General features: G+C 41.5%; 1 protein-coding gene across 7 annotated transcripts in view; it reads right to left on the reverse strand.

The window, feature by feature from the left end:
- Nucleotides 1–19,429, reverse strand: part of CACNB2 (calcium voltage-gated channel auxiliary subunit beta 2) — a 383,897-nt gene that overhangs the window by 39,291 nt on the left and 325,177 nt on the right. The window lies entirely within an intron of this gene.

Consider the following 19,429-nt stretch of genomic DNA (forward strand, 5'->3'; position numbering starts at 1 on the left):
TGAGGGCACTAGAGAAGAAGCCTAAAAAGTAGAGTAGACGCAACGCAAGTGATGAACTCATGCGCTTTCCTTACACATTATGGAACAATGGAAGATTTTGAGATATACCAAATTTTGAAATGTTAGTAAATTGCTCGTAAATGCCATAAAATACTATGTAATGTTTATAGTGGAGACATTAATGGAATCCAACTGTTGACAATTTTTCAAGTTTCCAATACCAAAACTGATCCTGGTCCACTGAACGATAACGTCGTTTCCGGCCATTAATCATAAGAAGAGCCCAAGATGCTGTCAGGTATTAGGCGGCTCGCCCTAGTCCGTTCACCGACCACAGACCACTGTCATGGCCGATGGACGGAGATGTTCGAATCAGTTCACGCTACTGGACTCCACGCCTGCTAAACGGCTTCTGCATATCGCATACATCACCGCAATTATCCGCTTAAAAAACGTAGAATCTTATCAGCGCACAGTGGATTAAAACACCTGCAGTCACGCAGGCTAACTGCAAACTTTAGACCGAACTGTCCGGACAACCACTTTAATGTCTGCACAGAGCTGACACTTTACACCATGCATCTGACAGGGAACGCTAACTAGTCCTTCTGCATTATACCAGCTCAGCTGCTAGAAGTGGAGAGACCCCGTAACGTTACAGAGTGTGTCACAGAATGCAGAGAAGCACAGGGCTGAAAAGTCACCAACGCTCTGCTGACTCCATGACTGCAGAGTCCAAACCTTCTCTGCTATTAACATCAGCACAAACACTGCGCCCCCCGCTGGGCGCTTTATGGCTGAGCAGCTGCATACAGCCGTACATCACCAAGCACAATGGCGAGCGTCAGATGGAGTAGTGTAAGGCTGCTACCACTTGACTCTAGAGGAGACGTGTTCTGTGCAGTGACGGATCACACTTCTCTATCTGGCGTCTGATGGACAAGTCTGGATTTGGTGAGAGTCCAGGCGAACGTTACCTGCTTGACTGCATTGTGCCTGCTGTAACATTTGTTGGAGGAAGGGGAAGGTGTGGGGTTATTTCCAGTGAAGGGAAATGTTAATGTATCAGCACAAAACATTTTAAACATTTGTAGCTTCCAACTTTTTGGGAACAGTTTGCGGAAGTCCCTTTTCTGTTCCCAATCACTGTGCCAAATGCACAAAGCGAGGCCCATAAAAGCGATAGGCGGACAAGTTTGGGGTGGAAGAACATGACCGGCTGCCCAGATCCCGGACCTCAGACCGATCCAACACCTTTGGGATGTATTAGATCGGAGATTGTGAGTCCGGCCTCTCCCCAACATCAGTGCTTGTCCTCACAGATGCTTTTCTGAATGAAGGTGCAAAAATTCCCAAAGACAACTCCAAAATCTTGTAGAAATTCTTCCCCGAAGATCAGAAGCTGTTAGAGCTGTAAAGGGGCCGACTCCATATTAAAGTCTATGGATTTAGAGCGGGTGTCATAAAAGCTCCTTTAGGTGTAATGTTTTGTCCTTACGGTGTAGGTTCAGTGTCAGACTGGGGTGTCAAGGGCCCGCCAGTAACATTGACTTTGGGGGCCCACTTTTCACCTGCATACAAATGTTACACGATCCTGGTTCACAAATTTACCTATATCTCTATATAATAATAAACTGGGCAGTTTGGTTACTGAATGATGAGATGCTGCGTTTTTCTGTACAGAATAAATCATGTGAATTATGCCAAGTACTGACCATACAGTGGGGTTGGGGCCCATGTCGGCACAGGGGCCCACTGGGGAATTCCCCTGCTCCTCTATGGGCCAGTCCGAGCCTGTGTAGGTTTATAAAGTTACTCAACTTGTATCTAGATTATATCAATGTACAGACTGGTGAATGTAAAAAAAGAAACCTAAACTGATCCAATGTGAAGTTTTTACAATCAGATCCTAAATAATCTAAACTGTTCTTAACATCTACATCCAGTCCATGTCACATCATCCTAGATTCATTACATAGCCATAGAATTTATTTCCTTTAACTTTATTTTTAAGTATCAGGGAAGGTTTTTTTCAATAAACACTTTCCCCCGAAAAGACATAAAAGTCTTCGGTCTGTGAAAGTCCAGCCGTTCTACGTTTTTGTAAAACTTTCTGGCAAACAAACAAAATGTCAAAAATAGAAAAACAAAACTTTTCTAAATTTAGAGCGGAGCTTTCTGAGAGAAGACAGGGCGCTGAAGATTTGCAAAGCACATCATCTGCATTCTAAAAAGCAAAAAATAAGAGTGCGTTCATCAATAACGCATCCTATCATTAGATATGTGATAAACATTTCCTTTAGGATTTTCCGATTCTCGTGGACAGGTCACAGAACTGAAAATACAAAAAGGTGCACAGACGAGAGGATTCTGAATAGAAGACTATTCTTTACAGGCGGCTTAAATACACGATCAGCCCGACCAAATTAGGAAATGCTAACTCTCAGCTAGTGGCGAGAAGAGAGGAATCTGCAATAGAAAAGTGCATGACACGCAAACAGCGGGGGGATACAAGGAAACGGAGCAGAAACATGCACAGACCAGCGAGATTACGAATGCCAATGGTACTAGGAAAATTAGGAAAACTTATTTTTCATGACTGTGCTGCATACACATCTCTCCTATACAGAATGTACAGAATTCCTAGGCTCGGCAGACATGTTTAGATGCCATAGAAATACAAGTAGCAGTTTTCTTTTTGCAAAAAAGAGCCATGGACCATTTTTAAAGGGAATCGGTCAGTAGGATCAATCCACCTAAGCCGTCTATATGGCAATGAAGGCCCAGGGAAGCTGAATAAAATGATACCTTGATATCTGCGATCCGATGTCTTAAGCTAGTTTCACATTAGCGTTTACGGCCGACGGCCGCAGCTAAGCCCCGCCCCCTGCCGCACCTCCGCCGGTAGCTGCGCCTACGGACGCATGGTTGCAATTTGGTGCACTCGATGCAGCGTCAAAAGGACGCATGCGCCGCCAAACGCATACGGCGCACGGCCTGCATCCCCAGTGCTAAAGATAGGGGACGCAGGATGCATGCAGCGTCATGCGTCCATAGGCGGAGCTACCGGCGGAGGCGTGGCAGGGGGCGGGGCTTAGCTGCGGCCGTGCGCAGCCCAACGCTGCAGCCATAAACGCTAATGTGAAACTAGCCTTATTCCTAAAAAATCCACATTTTTCTTACTATGTAAATGAGCTGTTAAGATCTATGGGCCAGACCTAGATCTCCCGGAGAATCTGCCTCCAGAGTATATTTTAACCCCTTCCCAACATGCGCCGTACATACACTGCTCTGCGGAAGGTGCGTTCCCCCAAAGAGCAGCATTTAACCCCTCTGATGCCACTGAGAAGCATTGCGCAGGTAGGGGATTCCCTGCACACTTCCATCAGGACATCGTGATCGTATCGAGATGTCTCAATGGTCTCCATGGAGACCCCCGGCACAAATATGGACACGGGGTCCTTCCAGGTCCTGGAAGGAAGGTGGCCTGCGAGCATCTGCTGAGAGCAGGCACCGGCATTCCTCTTTCCCTGCCTGTCAGATCCTGATCTGATATTCTGCAGTGCAGAGTCAGTTCAGCAATCTGACATTATATCGTTACTGGGACAATGTAAAAAAGTTTAAAAAAAAAAAAAAGTGTAAAAATATTTTTTTAAAAATCACTAAGTAAATAAAAAAATATATTTTTCCAATGAATACATTTATGTAAATAAATAATAAAAAAAAACAATAAACGTACACATCTTTGGTATTGCTGCGTCCATAACGACCCGTTCTATAAAACTGTCCCACTCGTTAACCCCTTCAGTGCACACCGTAAAAAAAAAAAATTTGAGGCAAAAAACAATGTTTTAACATCATACCACTGAACAAAAAGTGCAATAAAACGCAATAAAAAAGACAGATGTAAATAAAAATGGTACCGCTGAAAACATCATCTTGTCTCGCAAAAAACAAGCCCCCATACAGCTCCTTCAACAGAAAAATGAAAAAGTTATAGTTCTTAGAATAAAGGGATGCAAAAATAATTAATTTTTCTATAAAATAGTTTTTATGTGTAAAAGCGCCAAAACATAAAAAAAGATATAAATGAGGTATCGCTATAATCGTACTGACCCGAAGAATAAAGCTGTCTTCAATTTTACACACGCGGGATGGTACAAAAAACAAAAAGCAATTCCTGAATTGCTGGTTTAAGTTCATTCTGTTCCCTGAAAATCGGAATAGAAAGCAATCAAAAAATGTCCTGTGCCCGAAAATGGTACCAATAAAAATGTCAGCTTGTCCCGCAAAGAACAAGACCTCACATGACTCAGTTGGCCGAAATATGAAAAAATTATAGCTCTCAAAATATGGTGATGAAAAAACTAGTTTTGGAAATAAAAAGAGTGTTTTAGTGTGTGACAGCAGCATAACATAAAAACCCAACATAAATCTGGTATCGCTGTAATCGCACTGACCCGAAGAATAAAGTTGCCTAATCACTTATACCGCACCACGAATGGTGTAAAAAATAAATAAAACCAATTCTTCACCTGCTGTTGAATTTTTTCATTCTGCTTCCCAAAGATCGCAGTAAGGCTCAGCACACATTTATCCTACGCTCTGCGCTGAGCACTTACACAGGGATTTCTGTGTAAATCTCTGAAATATGTGATTCAGACAGAACCCCAGGCAGAGAGTTCCCTATAATGAGGCAGATGGAGGCACCGTGGATATAATAATCTTTATTTTTATATAGCGCTAACATATTCCGCAGCGCTTTACAGTTTGCACACATTATCATCACTGTCCCCAATGGGGCGCACAATATAAATTCCCTATCAGTATGTCTTTGGAATGTGGGAGGAAACCGGAGTACCCGGAGGAAACCCACGCAAACACAGGGAGAACATACAAACTCCTTGCAGATGTTGTCCTTGGTGGGATTCGAGCCCAGGACTCCAGCGCTGCAAGACTGCAGTGCTAACCACTGAGTCACCGTGCTGCCCTCAGGATTGCATAAAAGTGCCATCGACCACAGTCTTGTGCACTTCTTGAAACGACATTGCTGAACAGAGGCTAGACGGAGTCCAGAGTAACTCTGCTGCCTCACTATAGTGAATGGATCCATCGGGGGTTTCATCTGTCACGTCACTCAGAGATTTAGATGGAAACTCCAAAGTGCTCAACGTAGAGCGACGGATAAATGTGATCCCTAACATTATGTAAAATGTTCCCACTAAAAGCTTCAATTTAATCCTCAAAAAAGCAAGTCCCCACTAAGGTCCGTCATCTGTTAACGGAAATATAGGGGGCTTCCACCTTACTGGTAGCACAAAGGCGCTGGAAAAGGTAAATGGCTTCATGCTCCCCAAAAGAAATTCAGCAAATTCTGCGCTCCTAAATCCAAATGCCCCCCTTCTTTCTGAGCCCCAGTGTGCCTAAACAACATTTAGCCTGTTTCTGGAAAACACCCATGGAGTTAAAATCGTCACTACATCTGTAGATAAGTTCTCTAAGTGGTCTAGTTTCCAAAATGGTGTCACTTGTTGGGCGTTTCCACTGTTTAGGCACATCAGGGGCTCTCCAAATGCTACATGACGACTGCTAATAATGCCAGCAAATTTTACATTCAAAAAGTGAAATGGCGCTCCTTCCTTTCCGAGCCCTGCCGTGTGCTCAAACAGTTTCCCCCTCATATGGGGTATCGGCATGCACAGGAGAAATTGCACAACAAACTGTAACGTCCATTTTCTCATGTTACCCTTGCAAAAGTAAAAAAAATTAGGTCTAAAGGAAAATTTTTGTGAAAGAAAAGTAAATGGTTTTTTTTCTTCCACATTCCAAAAATTGCTGTGAAGCACCTGAAGGGTTAATAAACTTCTTGAATGCGGTTTTGAGCACCTCGAGGGGTGCAGTTTTTAGAATGGTGTCATTTATGGGTATTTTCTGTCATATAGGCCCCTCAAAGTGACTTCAAATGTGAGGTGGTCCTTAAAAAAATGGTTTTGCAAATTTTGTTGTAAAAATAAGAAATTGCTTGTCAACTTTTAACCCTTATAACTTCCTAACAAAAAAAATTATGCTTTCAAAATTGCGCTGAGATAAAGTAGACATGTGGGAAATGTTATTTATTAACTATTTTGTGCGATATGACTCTCTGATTTAAGGGCATAAAAATTAAAAGTTTGAATATTGCGAAATTTTCAATATTTTCACCAAATTTCCGTTATTTTAACACATAAACGCAAGTCATATCGAAGAAATGTTACCACTATCATAAGGTACATTATGTCACGAGAAGACAGTCTCAGAATCAGCGGGATCTGTGGAAAGCTTTCTAGAGTTACAGTATGACCTCATAAAGTGACAGTGGTCAGAATTGTAAAAATTGGCCTGGTCAAGAAGGTGAAAAGAGGCTTCGGTGTGAAAGGGTTAAATGCCATAGAAATACAAGTAGCAGTTTTATTTTTGCAAAAAGAGCTATGTACCATTTTTAAAGGGAATCTGTCAGTAGGATTAACCCGCCTAAGTCATCTATATGGGAATGTAGGTCCTAGGAAGCTAAATGTAACGACATCTTGATTTCTGCGATCCGATGTTTTATTCCAGAAAAATCCACATTTTTCTTAATATGTAAATGAGCTGTTAAGACCTATGGGCCGGACCTAGATCTCCCGGAGAATCTGCCTCCAGAGTTTATTTTAAATGAAAGGGGGAGTTACCAGTGTGAGACGTGTAATTGTGCTGTTCCATCTAAGGTTATGATTGTATGCTGATATAATTGTGTTATGTTACCATTCTTTGTATTCAGTTTTGCATTTGTCTGCTGCCACCTGCTGTCCTTTTCTGTATAGCAGACGGCAGCTAATTAATTCTAGTACATGCCTCCCACTTCCAGGTCAGTGACTCCTTCTCTTCCTGCTGGTAGCCATTACTAGTTTCTTTTTCACCCGGGAGAGACACGCTTACCAGGCTGTGGAAGGCATCAGTTTTTTGACCACACACACTCACCTTGCTGCACACATTTTTCTGTAACACCTGGGTTGTTACACCTGTATTTCTGGAGAAGTACTGCATTACCAATCATACGCTGTATGTCCAGATTTCCAATAAACAAGTCTGGTCTTCACAATATCTGGTGTGTATCATCTCTCCGGACGCATGAACAGCAAAACAGCAACAACGGTCCTGTCTGCTCTGCATCGAGGAAATGGAAGGTAGGAATCTTTCCCAACCCCAATCAACTACACCTCCATTCGCCTCATGTGAGGACAGAACAGTAATGACTGACAGTCTGCTCTCCTTTTCTACATGTCTCACATTGGTAACGCCCCCTTTCATTTAAAATAATCTCAGGGAGATCTATGTCCGGGCCATATATCTTAACAGCTCATTTAAATATAAAGAAAAACATGGATTTCTCTAGAATAAGACATCAGATCGCAGATATCAAGATATTATTTTATTTGGTTTTCTATGACCTGCATGGTCATATACATGGCTTAGGAGAGTTGATCCTACTAACAGATTCCTTTTAAGGCTGAAATGAATTATAAATGAGAATGAAGCTACTTTTAAAAATCTTCTACCGTTTCGTGTCTACAACTCCTATGCAGTCCTTTGTGTTTCCATGGATACAGACAACAGATCCTTCGCAATCTGGCATTCCATCTAAAAAAACACATATTATAACTGCACATTTGCCCCAAATTTGCTTGGAATATCCTGAATATTCAGATATAGTCCAGACACATTTGGGCCACTCTTGGCTAAAAAGGGGTGGAGGCAGAGGCATAGCTAGGGGTTCAGCTCAGGGGGGGTGAAAAATCTGATTGGCCCCTAACCAGTAACCCTGATTACAACTCAGGTGGCGAACCCAGTGGCAATAACTCTGGGTGGGCCCCCTCAGAGCAAGGGGCCCGGGGCGACTGCACCCTCTGCCCCCCTGGTAGCTACGCTACTGGGTGGTGGTGTGTGTTCTCGGGCAAGAACAGGTTGCTGGCAAGTAAGTAACAGTGTCCTTCAACACTGATGGTTCAAAATTGTGCGTAGGATGCAGGAAGCCTGCAGATGTTTGTTAAAGGCACAGGAGAGGCTGCAGACTGAGCTGTATGCAGCAGCTTGCATGCCACTGGCAGTATCCAAATTCCAACCCACAGGGCCAAGATGACTCGTTGGCAATGAGGTTACATCATGAAATATGAAGCTGTCAGTGACAACAACTGAGCTAAAACATACAGAGAAGAATATTGGTAGATATCACCCATACATTTCTGGATTGTTGCCGTGTTAGGGCCCCAAGACGCTGAAACTGATACAATGGGAGCATAGTTATAATAAAAAAAAAAAATCAGATCTTTTTAATTATTTTTTTAATACAACATAGAAAAAAAAACACTAAAATGTGAAGACATATGGAAATCCATATAGAAAAAAGGTTACTTAGAATAAAGGCAGAAAAGAGAAATACCCTGAAAATGAGGAACATCGTAGCACTCAACCTTTCTATTTGATCAATCATATTTAAATCAATGACACATGGAAGGAAAACTATTGCTGTCAATGGAGCTTCCCTTTAAATGAAGTACATTAGGGGACACCTGTCACCAGCTTTTTGCTAATAAATACAGTAATAAAAATCTGTACACTTCTCCACAGCTTCAAATAAATAAAAAAATAAAAAATCATGGACACATCATTTTTATTTATTTTTTTTTTAAAGATAGTCTGTAAGAACAGGGCACTTTTTACCCTATCAAGGAATTTCTTCAAGGTTGGCAACCATGGTCTTGCTCGTTCTCCTCTCCTATATGTAATGCAAGGTTCTTCTATAATTTTCTGTCGGGAGCTACTAAAGGACAATTTAGTTACGGCCATTCAGAATTATTTAGAAATACTGCAAATACCGAAGAACAACGCAGGAGAAAACAATCATCTAATACACTCCAAAAAATCAAATACTCATTGATTCATTGTCTTGCCGAGTTCTCAACCGTCGTCCTGACTGCTCTTCCCTCTAGTAACACTTGTTATTACTTACTATCACTGGACGGACGCTCATTATGGCTGGCAGACGGCGCACGTCATACCGGGTCACAGATTCAGACGTTCCTGGGCAGTGATTTCATAATCCATTCTTATGAATAAAAATGAGCTCCGATACTAAACCAAATGAGAAACTGGGTCTGAGCTGAAAAAGTAAAGTAATGTGTATGCAAAATGTAAATGCATATAAACACACGACCATTACACAGAGAAAACAAAAAACAAAACAAATATCCTGAAATAAAAAAAGTTAAAAATGAATTGCAAAAATTGCATGAAGATAGTAATAATAATAATAAGGGTATTTAGTAAACATAACTTTGATCAAAATAATGTACAAGCCACCCCGCCACGTCACGGCAAACTCTTGTGGGACAGTCCTAACTCTTCTATTTAAACCCTTTTCACTTGTCAGTAATTTACTTTTTCAGCTCAGACATAGTTTCTCATTTAGTTCAATGTGCATTCTGTGCATATATGGGTGTGACCGCCCTGTTTCTGAGTTGGAAAATCCATCCTGTCTGGCCAATGCTTTTACTAGTGGTTCAGCCGCTCGATCCTTGTTCACATTTACGTCACTTGACAAGTGGAAAGGTTTTAAATACAAGAGTTAGGACTGTCCCACAAGGGTTGCCGTGACGTGGCGGGGTGGCTTGTACATTATTTTGATCAAAATTATGTTAACTAAATACCTTTATTATTATTACTACCTTCATGCAATTTTTGCAATTCATTTTTAACTTTTTTTATTTCAGGATATTTGTTTTTTTGTTTTTGTGTTTTCTCTGATACTAAACCAGGGGTAAAATACTGTGATTTATACTGGTTTGTGCTGTGTGTCATGTTCCAGATTACGGTAAGTGCCGGGACAGTCTGTGGTGCTACTTGGTTGCACTGATACATAATGACATTGGATTTGTGTCTGAGGAACATAATGTCTAGTCAACGGCATCAATACATTTGTCATCCGGGAAATACCTATACACTCTGACCATACGTGGCCAGGTAATGTCCTGAGAATTTCATCCACATACCGAACAGCCATCAAAAAATGTCATGGTCTCTGTAAGGACTCTGAAGCTTGAGCATCACTGGATTTTCCACCAGAGCAATGAACCAAAGCATAACTCCCAGGCCACCAAGCATAGGTTCTGGAAGATTCTTACATGGCTATTATAGTTTCTTGACTTGAACTCCATAAAAAACTATTTGGTTGGATTTGAAAAAGGCCATTGCAGCACACAAAACTGATCTAGAAACCATTGGCCATGAGATATAGTCCAAGATTCCTTAGTAACGTTGCTAGAACCTGCTGTCTGGCTGAAGCATCATGTTTGCAGCAGGTTATAACAGCCAGAGGAGCTCTATTAAGTACTAAAAACGCTTGTCACGAAGGAGTGAATAATTCTGAGACTGGATCAACAATAAAAGTTACATTTTGTGCTAAATTTGGAGAAGTCACTTGTTATATTAGTTGTGTTGAGTTACATTGGTTATATTAGTAACGGCGCCACCACTACAGCTGCTGTTACCTGACACTCGCGCTGTTACTTCTGATTTCCTTTTACCTGTGCAATCTGTGTTACTGCAGAAAGTCCATTGATGTCTTGGATTGCCTGCACAAATTAATATCTACCATTTTCCCATCCGGGTGAAAAGTTTACTTTACATACTTAAAGGGATAGGATCCTACCTGGGCACCGAATACGGGAGTGTAGTGCTCTATTCTGCCCCAAGTATGATGTGGACTGCCATTCAATTGATTGCCACATGTAGTACTACATTTCCCCTTTAGTGGGCACTATAGGGAAAGTGTGTAGCTGGCGGCAAGTGGTCCAGGTAAAATCAGTTATTTTGGGGGGATCTGTATCCAACACAATAGGTCATGATATACGCTCTCATGATTAGTGCTATGTGGGGGAAGGAAGGCATGTTTATTTTATTTTTTGAGAATTTATTTAAAGGGAATCTGTCGGTAGGATGGGCATGTAGGTCATACGAAGTTGAATAAAATGACACCTTGATATTTGCAATCTGATGTTTTATTCCAGAGAAATTCACATTTTTCTTAATATGTAAATTCGCTGTTAAGATCTATGGGCTGGACATCGCTCTCCCTGAGAATCTGCCTCCAGAGCTTATTATAAAAAAAAGCCGGCGATACCAGTGTGAGACATGCAAATCAGGAGAGCAGACTGTCAGTCATTACATGTCTCACACTGGTAATGCCCCATTTCATTTAAAATAAGCTCTGGAGGCAGATTCTCCGTGAGATCTATGTCCCGCCCATAGATCTTAACAGAATGTTTGCATATTAACAAAAATGTGGATTTCTCTGGAATAAAACATCGGATCGCAGACATCAAGGTGTCATTTTATTCCACTTTCTAAGACCTGAATGGTCATATAGATGGCTCAGGAGAATTGATCCTAGAGACAAACTTACTTTATGTAAAACACATGGCTTTCAGAGGATTGCATACTAATTACCGCTGAAAATTGCATAAAACATTATGTAAGAACTCATCCCATTGCTATACGTAGTCTGAAAAAGTTGCCCTTTATAGCGAGTTCTTAATTCTTTGTTTTCAAGGTACAGTGGGGCAAAAAAGTATTTAGTCAGTCAGCAATAATGCAAGTTCCACCACTTAAAAAGATGAGAGGCGTCTGTAATTTACATCATAGGTAGACCTCAACTATGGGAGACAAACTGAGAAAAAAAAATCCAGAGAATCACATTGTCTGTTTTTTTTTCATTTTATTTGCATATTATGGTGGAAAATAAGTATTTGGTCAGAAACAAGCAATCAAGATTTCTGGCTCTCACAGACCTGTAACTTCTTCTTTAAGAGTCTCCTCTTTCCTCCACTCATTACCTGTAGTAATGGCACCTGTTTAAACTTGTTATCAGTATAAAAAGACACCTGTGCACACCCTCAAACAGTCTGACTCCAAACTCCACTATGGTGAAGACCAAAGAGCTGTCAAAGGACACCAGAAACAAAATTGTAGCCCTGCACCAGGCTGGGAAGACTGAATCTGCAATAGCCAACCAGCTTGGAGTGAAGAAATCAACTGTGGGAGCAATAATTAGAAAATGGAAGACATACAAGACCACTGATAATCTCCCTCGATCTGGTGCTCCACGCAAAATCCCACCCCGTGGGGTCAGAATGATCACAAGAATGGTGAGCAAAAATCCCAGAACCACGCGGGGGGACCTAGTGAATGAACTGCAGAGAGCTGGGACCAATGTAACAAGGCCTACCATAAGTAACACACTACGCCACCATGGACTCAGATCCTGCAGTGCCAGACGTGTCCCACTGCTTAAGCCTGTACATGTCCGGGCCCGTCTGAAGTTTGCTAGAGAGCATTTGGATGATCCAGAGGAGTTATGGGAGAATGTCCTATGGTCTGATGAAACCAAACTGGAACTGTTTGGTAGAAACACAACTTGTCGTGTTTGGAGGAAAAAGAATACTGAGTTGCATCCATCAAACACCATACCTACTGTAAAGCATGGTGGTGGAAACATCATGCTTTGGGGCTGTTTCTCTGCAAAGGGGCCAGGACGACTGATCCGGGTACATGAAAGAATGAATGGGGCCATGTATCGTGAGATTTTGAGTGCAAACCTCCTTCCATCAGCAAGGGCATTGATGATGAAACGTGGCTGGGTCATTCAACATGACAATGATCCAAAGCACACCGCCAGGGCAACGAAGGAGTGGCTTCGTAAGAAGCATTTCAAGGTCCTGGAGTGGCCTAGCCAGTCTCCAGATCTCAACCCTATAGAAAACCTTTGGAGGGAGTTGAAAGTCCGTGTTGCCAAGCGAAAAGCCAAAAACATCACTGCTCTAGAGGAGGAACATACCAACAACAGTGTGTGGCAACCTTGTGAAGACTTACAGAAAACGTTTGACCTCTGTCATTGCCAACAAAGGATATATCACAACGTATTGAGATGAAATTTTGTTTCTGACCAAATACTTATTTTCCACCATAATATGCAAATAAAATGAAAAAAAAAACAGATAATGTGATTTTCTGGATTTTTTTTTCTCAGTTTGTCTCCCATAGTTGAGGTCTACCTATGATGTAAATTACAGACGCCTCTCATCTTTTTAAGTGGTGGAACTTGCACTATTGCTGACTGACTAAATACTTTTTTGCCCCACTGTATATAGTAAGCTCCGGCTCTGAAAATAGCATCTACGTCATCGACCGTGGAAAGATTATTCATCTCACATATTTCAAAAGGAAGAAACCTTTGGACTCAGACTTGTGAGAGTGCTCACAGCTTGCTGCATTTTTTTTTCTTTTTCTGGCTCTTATTAAACCAACAGTTCAAAAATTTCTCCGTAATACAAGTCGTTAAAAAAAAACTCCTCCAAAGCTAAAACAGACCTAGCAAAATCTCCATGGTACATTGACGATGTATCGCTCTGAAATAAAAAAAAAATGGGTTATTATTTCTGTGCTACTAAACTGACACCTAAGAAGTTGTTTCCAGGCGGCTCACAATGTTATACGGTCTTCTCCTGCCTGGGTCAATAAAAGTAAGTTGCTAGGTAATACAGTATCAAGACGGCCATGAAAGAACGTAGGAAAAAATGACATTTCATAAACTGATAGAAGGAAGGGCTGAACGATAAAGAGAATTCTGCTGTAAAATCGTAACACCAATCCTGAATTTTCATCTTTTCATAAAAGGATTGTATCAGGTAAGGCAAAAAAAAAGCCTGCATTGTTTCTGAAAGAGTGCCACTCATATGAATTGGTTGTGTCTGGTACTGCAGCTTTGATGTGTTTCATTGACACTCTACAGATAAAAATAGCTTACAATAACAAGAATGGAAAACAATAACTTAAAAGGAATTTGTCACCAGGTTTTTGCTATGTAAACTGAATGCAGCATCATGTAGGGGCAAAAACCATGATTCCAGTGATGTATCACTTACTGGGATGCTTTCTGTAGCTTTGATAAAATCACATTTTTTTCTGCTGCAGATCAAACAGTTTCCTGAATGCTGAGCTCTGCATAACCCCGCCCACTCCACTGATTGGAAGCTTTCTATGTACACTGTGCATAGGCAGAAAGCTGCCAATCAATGGTGGAGGCGGGATTATGCAAAGCTCATGAGACACATGGTAGCAGATTTACTAGTCATCCAGTAATAATCTCATGCTGATAAACAAGTGATTTTATGAAAATTTCTCTGAGCAGAGAACTAAGTGACACATTGCTGGAATCAGGAATACTGCTTTACAAATATGTAGCAAAAACCTAGTGACAGATTCCCGTTAAAAGGTTATACCCATCTGCGCGCTTTAATGTATACCCATGGGATATGCGATGAATATCTGTTAAAATGTATGAGGAAAACTGTGGCGGTGGTGTCCGGGCGCTGCCAGGAGGAGCGGTGGACCAAGTGTAGAGGATCGGATTTATTTTAAAGAGCTGTAAAGCGACAGGTCTCGGAGTTGGATCATCTCCTTCGTCAGGTAATAATAAGGTTGTATTACAGGAAGAAGGAGTTGATCTAACTTCAAAATGCGTTGCTTTAAAGCTTTTTAAAATAAATCCGATCCTCTACGCTTGTTCCACGCTCCTTCCTGGAAGTGCCCGGACACCACTACCACCACAATTTTCCTCCCGCATCTTGATTCTCTCCTTCACACGCTGGGTGCTATTGCTTCGAGCCATCATTTGGCTCTATACCTACATAGGAGTTGTGCAGCATATATTACTATAGAATATAAGAATTAACTTAATTTCAGCTAAGTGGGTGATACCGTCAGGCGTGCCATAAATACAGAAAAGGACTAATTAAAGAATCATTGAAACGTTTCGCCTATTGTTAATATAGCTTCTTCAGGGGGTCTAATAATGAAACTACAATAACAATAAGAGAAACGCACATTGCAGTCAGCAGCAGGTGAGAGTCGAGTAGGCACATGCTAGTAAGGCTATTCCATACATCATGATATGATATGTGATGCTTTTGTCGTAGAAGGGGAGCGTGAAGCGGTCGCTGATTGGGGGAATCATAATGAATGAGGACTTGACCGAATAGTGGACAACCCCTTTAAACTTAACTGCACACAGCTACCCCTCTCCTTTGAACATGGTGTGTATTTTCGGCTTTGTTTAGTAGAAAAAAATAGGCCAGTTTTAAATATATGTGTAATGTATATACTTACATTCCGATGGTGTATACTGTAAAGTGGCAGCTAACCAGGTCCTGGATGGGAGATATGTGGTGGCAAACCTCGGTGATGTCGGACCAGGGAAGCAGGCTCCAGCATGTTTAAGGTTGAAGGGTGTTTTTCTAATGTGCATGGATTTTGGGACCTGGTTGGGTCCAGGTTTTAGGAACGGCCAAAGAGTTGGGTGGGCTGGCCGTACTCTTAAATCCAGTTCCTTGGAACAGGCGATAAAAGGTAGTTCAGATGAATCATTCAGGGCCTATGTGGATAGGTGGAAAGACCTGTTGTGCTGATCAGTCCTGATCAGAGTCGGACTAAGCCCTGTGATGTCTGAATGACTGATCCATAATGCTATTATGAGTATTTTTGTTTTATCTCTGCTTTATGCTGGAAGCCTGTATATTAGTTATGGTGAAGACTTTTGAACTTTAATAGACCTGCCAGTTTGGACAAAGATGCATCAAGTGTGTGAGAACGCTACCGAATGCCAAGGAGTGTGAATCCTCAGAACACATATACTGTATGTACGTGTACTTGTATATATGTATATGTACTTGCATGGGTGCATTTTATATCTGCGTGCATACATACAAAGGAGGGTCATAATTCAGGAATCGCATGAAACAGAGGGATGAGGCAGAGTACTAGGTGTTTGTTATCGGTATATTGTATATATATATATATATATATATATATTTGTTATAGTTATTTAGTTGGGGCTGTGCGACTTAAATTGAGACTCCAATATTACGGGGAGTATATTGACCTTTTGCAGAAATAGTATGAAGCCATAAAACAGTTTGGTTATACCTTAGTGAAATCGATAAATGAATTCCTAGAAACTGTAAAAATAATAAAAGATGAAACATTTCACTACATAATGTTCAGGATTATCACTACATGAGGGTACAGGAATCGTGTTCATTCTCATCTAGATCAGTCTAGCTACACATATATTTTGCGCTCACGTAAATGTAACTACATGTAGTCATCAAGCTCTGTATTTATTTTGAAACCATGGAGCAGATGTCCTATGTAGCTGCGTTACCGACTAGATTAATATTCCTCAGCAGACATGTGAGTGCCGATGACATCAGCAGTGGTTCAGTAATATAAGACAGGACAGGTTTACTATGGCGTACTGATGTTATTGTATAGTAAACAGTCTGCAACCTTGTGATATATATTACACCCATTCACTACGACAATGCTACAAAAACACGCCAACGGTGCCTAGGGATAATACCGTAAAATATCCGATGCAAAGTATGAAGAATGTTATTTGGAACAGGATCCTTCAGGTTTTTTGTTTCATTTCTTGAGACATAGAAACTCCAGAAAAACATTGTAGAGAATATAGTCTTAAAAACCTCAATGTAAACGCAATGAATGAAGACATCATAAAATAAATTTTTGTTTCAATCAATTTTTGTGTTGCAAAATAATAATAAAAAAATAATCCATATATCTATATATCTGGTAGACAGGTAGGAGGTAAGGTCCTAGATGGAAGGTATGTGTCACTGAGGTGGCAGGCCTCGGTAACATAGGTACCGGAAAAAAAAAATTAACAATAAGTTACTGAGAAGAATTTCAGTGGACTGGATTTTGGGTCCAGGATTTAGGAGCAGCCAGAATAGCTGGGTGGGAAAGGTCGCTCCCATACATTTCAATTCAGTCTGCAGGTTCGATATAAGGTATCTGGATTGGTCAGATGTGGTCTGTAGCATTAGAGTGGAAGAGATCCTTAGTGATGGACAGATTGTGCCTGAGGATAAGTGAGGATAAGCGTTGCCTCTACTGCTCTGCGAGAGACACCGTGGTACATTATTATGCCTACCGTGGGAAAGGACTGTTTTTATCATTGAACGTTTTTGCTGAAGAAAATCTGTTTATGTTGAAAGTTCATATCAGAAAATAAACTTTATCCTGTTTGACACATTCGTAATCCGTGTCTGTGTGGACTTCAACAGCTACCAAAGAGTGTTCACTCCCAATATAATGTCTTACATTCCCTGCAAACCCACAAGCCAGAACTCCTAAAGATTTTTGCACTTGAAGCTCTTTAGCCATTGACTGGTGGTGATGCCATAGTGGCCAAAGTGCAAGCAAAAAAATTTATATACAGTATATACTTATTTATACTCTTGATCCAGTGTAAAAAGTAAAATAAGTACAACTGGAATCAATTACATCGCTCAATCAAATATTGCTGCAGCTAGAGAAAGAGCTGTACAGCAGGAGCAACCATCCCAGCTTCTGTTTTAGGCTATGTGCCCACGTTGCGTGTTAAAACGCACACTGAAAACCGGGCTCCTTTCCAGAAATCGCTAGTTTTTTTCCGCGCGATTTCACCGTGATTTTACCGCGATTCTGTTCGCGATTTTGCCGCAATTTTCTTAAGCGCTTTCCAAGTGATTTGAAGCATCGCTTAGAAAGTGATTGACAGGTTGGTCACACTCGTCAAACATAGTGTTTGACAAGTGTGAGCAGCTTTTTACTATTGAGGCCGCCTATGCGGCATCAGAAGGAAAAGATATAATGTTAAAAATGATTAAAAAAAAATAAAAATCGGGGTATATTTACCGTCCGACGTCCCGCGCTGCCATCCCGGGCCTCAGCATTCCCAGCGATGCCTTGCGAGACCTGTGATGACGTAGTCTCGCGTTACTATAGCGATCTCGCGAGACCGCTAGAGTCACGCGAGACTACGTCATCATTGGACCGTGCCGCAAGGCATTACTGGGAACGCTGTGGCCCGGGAATGCAGCGCGGGACGTCGGAAGGCAAATATACCCCGATTTTTTTTTATTTTTTTTTTTACAGGGGTATGGTACCCAGGGCCTGGAGGACAGTCTCCTCTCCTCCACACCGTGGGTACCAACCGCACATGAGACGCTTAACTTAAGTCAGCGATTCTCATGCATTCCTATGGGTGCGGAATCACGGCATTTCTTTGCGATTCCGCACAAAAGAATGAGCATGCTGCGATTTTTCCGCGATGCGATTCCGCTGCGGAAAAAAGCGCAGCATTAGCACAGCATGTGTGGAATGCCATAGGAATGCATGGGGGGCGTTCTGTACACAATTTTTAAACGTTTTCGCGCCGAAAATCGCGGCAAAAACGCTTAAAAATCGCATCGTGGGCACACAGCCTTAATTTGAATCCGTCAGCAGGTTTTTACTGGGAAATCTGACAGCAGCATTATATAGGGACAGATATCCTGATTCCAGTGATGTATCAGGCTGTGTGCCCACGATGCGATTTTTAAGCATTTTTGCCGTGATTTTCGGTGCAAAAACGCTGCGAAAACATTTAAAAATCGGGGTATATTTACCTTCCGACGTCCAGCACTGCATTCCCGGCCTAAGCGTTCCCAGTAATGCCTTGCGGCAAGGTCCTGTGATGACGTAGTCTCGCGAGATCGCTATAGTATGCGAGACCAACGTCATCACAGGTCTCGCAAGGCATCGCTGGGAACGCTGTGGCCCGGGATGGCAGCGCGTGACGCCGGAAGGTAAATATACCCCGATTTTTTATTTTTTTTACCATTTTTAACATTCTATCTTTTACTATTGATGCCGCATAGGCGGCCTCAATAGTAAAAAGCTGCTCACACTTGTCAAACACTATGTTTGACGAGTGTGACCAACCTGTCAATCACTTTCCAAGCGATGCTTCAAATCGCTTGGAAAGTGCTTGAGAAAATCGCGGCAAAATCGCGAACAGAATAGCGGTGAAATCGCGCGGAAAAAAACGCGCGATTTCTGGGAAGGAGTCTGGTTTTCAGTGTGCGTTTTAACACACAACGTCGGCACATAGCCTCACTTAGGTTACTGGATGCAGCAGTTGTGATAGAATCACAGTTTTCTCTGCTGCAGATCTAGCAGAGCTCAGAATGCTGAGGCTTGAATAACTCCAGTCATAGCAGTGACTGACAGCTTCTTTTGTACTCTATATTTGCATAAAGCTGCTAATCAGTAGTGGGAGTGTGGTTGGACCAGGATACACGTGACACCTAGTCTTTTAGTGATAATCTCCTGCTGATAAAACACTGATTTTATTGAAACTACAACAAGCAGCTGAATAAGTGACACCTATTTGGAATCAGAGTCTCTGCCCTGACATCATGCGGTTCTTAGATTACATAGCAAAAATTTGCTGACAGATTATCTTTAAAGGATT

The sequence above is a fragment of the Dendrobates tinctorius genome, unplaced genomic scaffold (genome assembly GCF_039654945.1).
Source record: "Dendrobates tinctorius isolate UK_male_01 unplaced genomic scaffold, ASM3965494v1 ptg000070l, whole genome shotgun sequence".
NCBI lineage: Eukaryota > Metazoa > Chordata > Amphibia > Anura > Dendrobatidae > Dendrobates > Dendrobates tinctorius.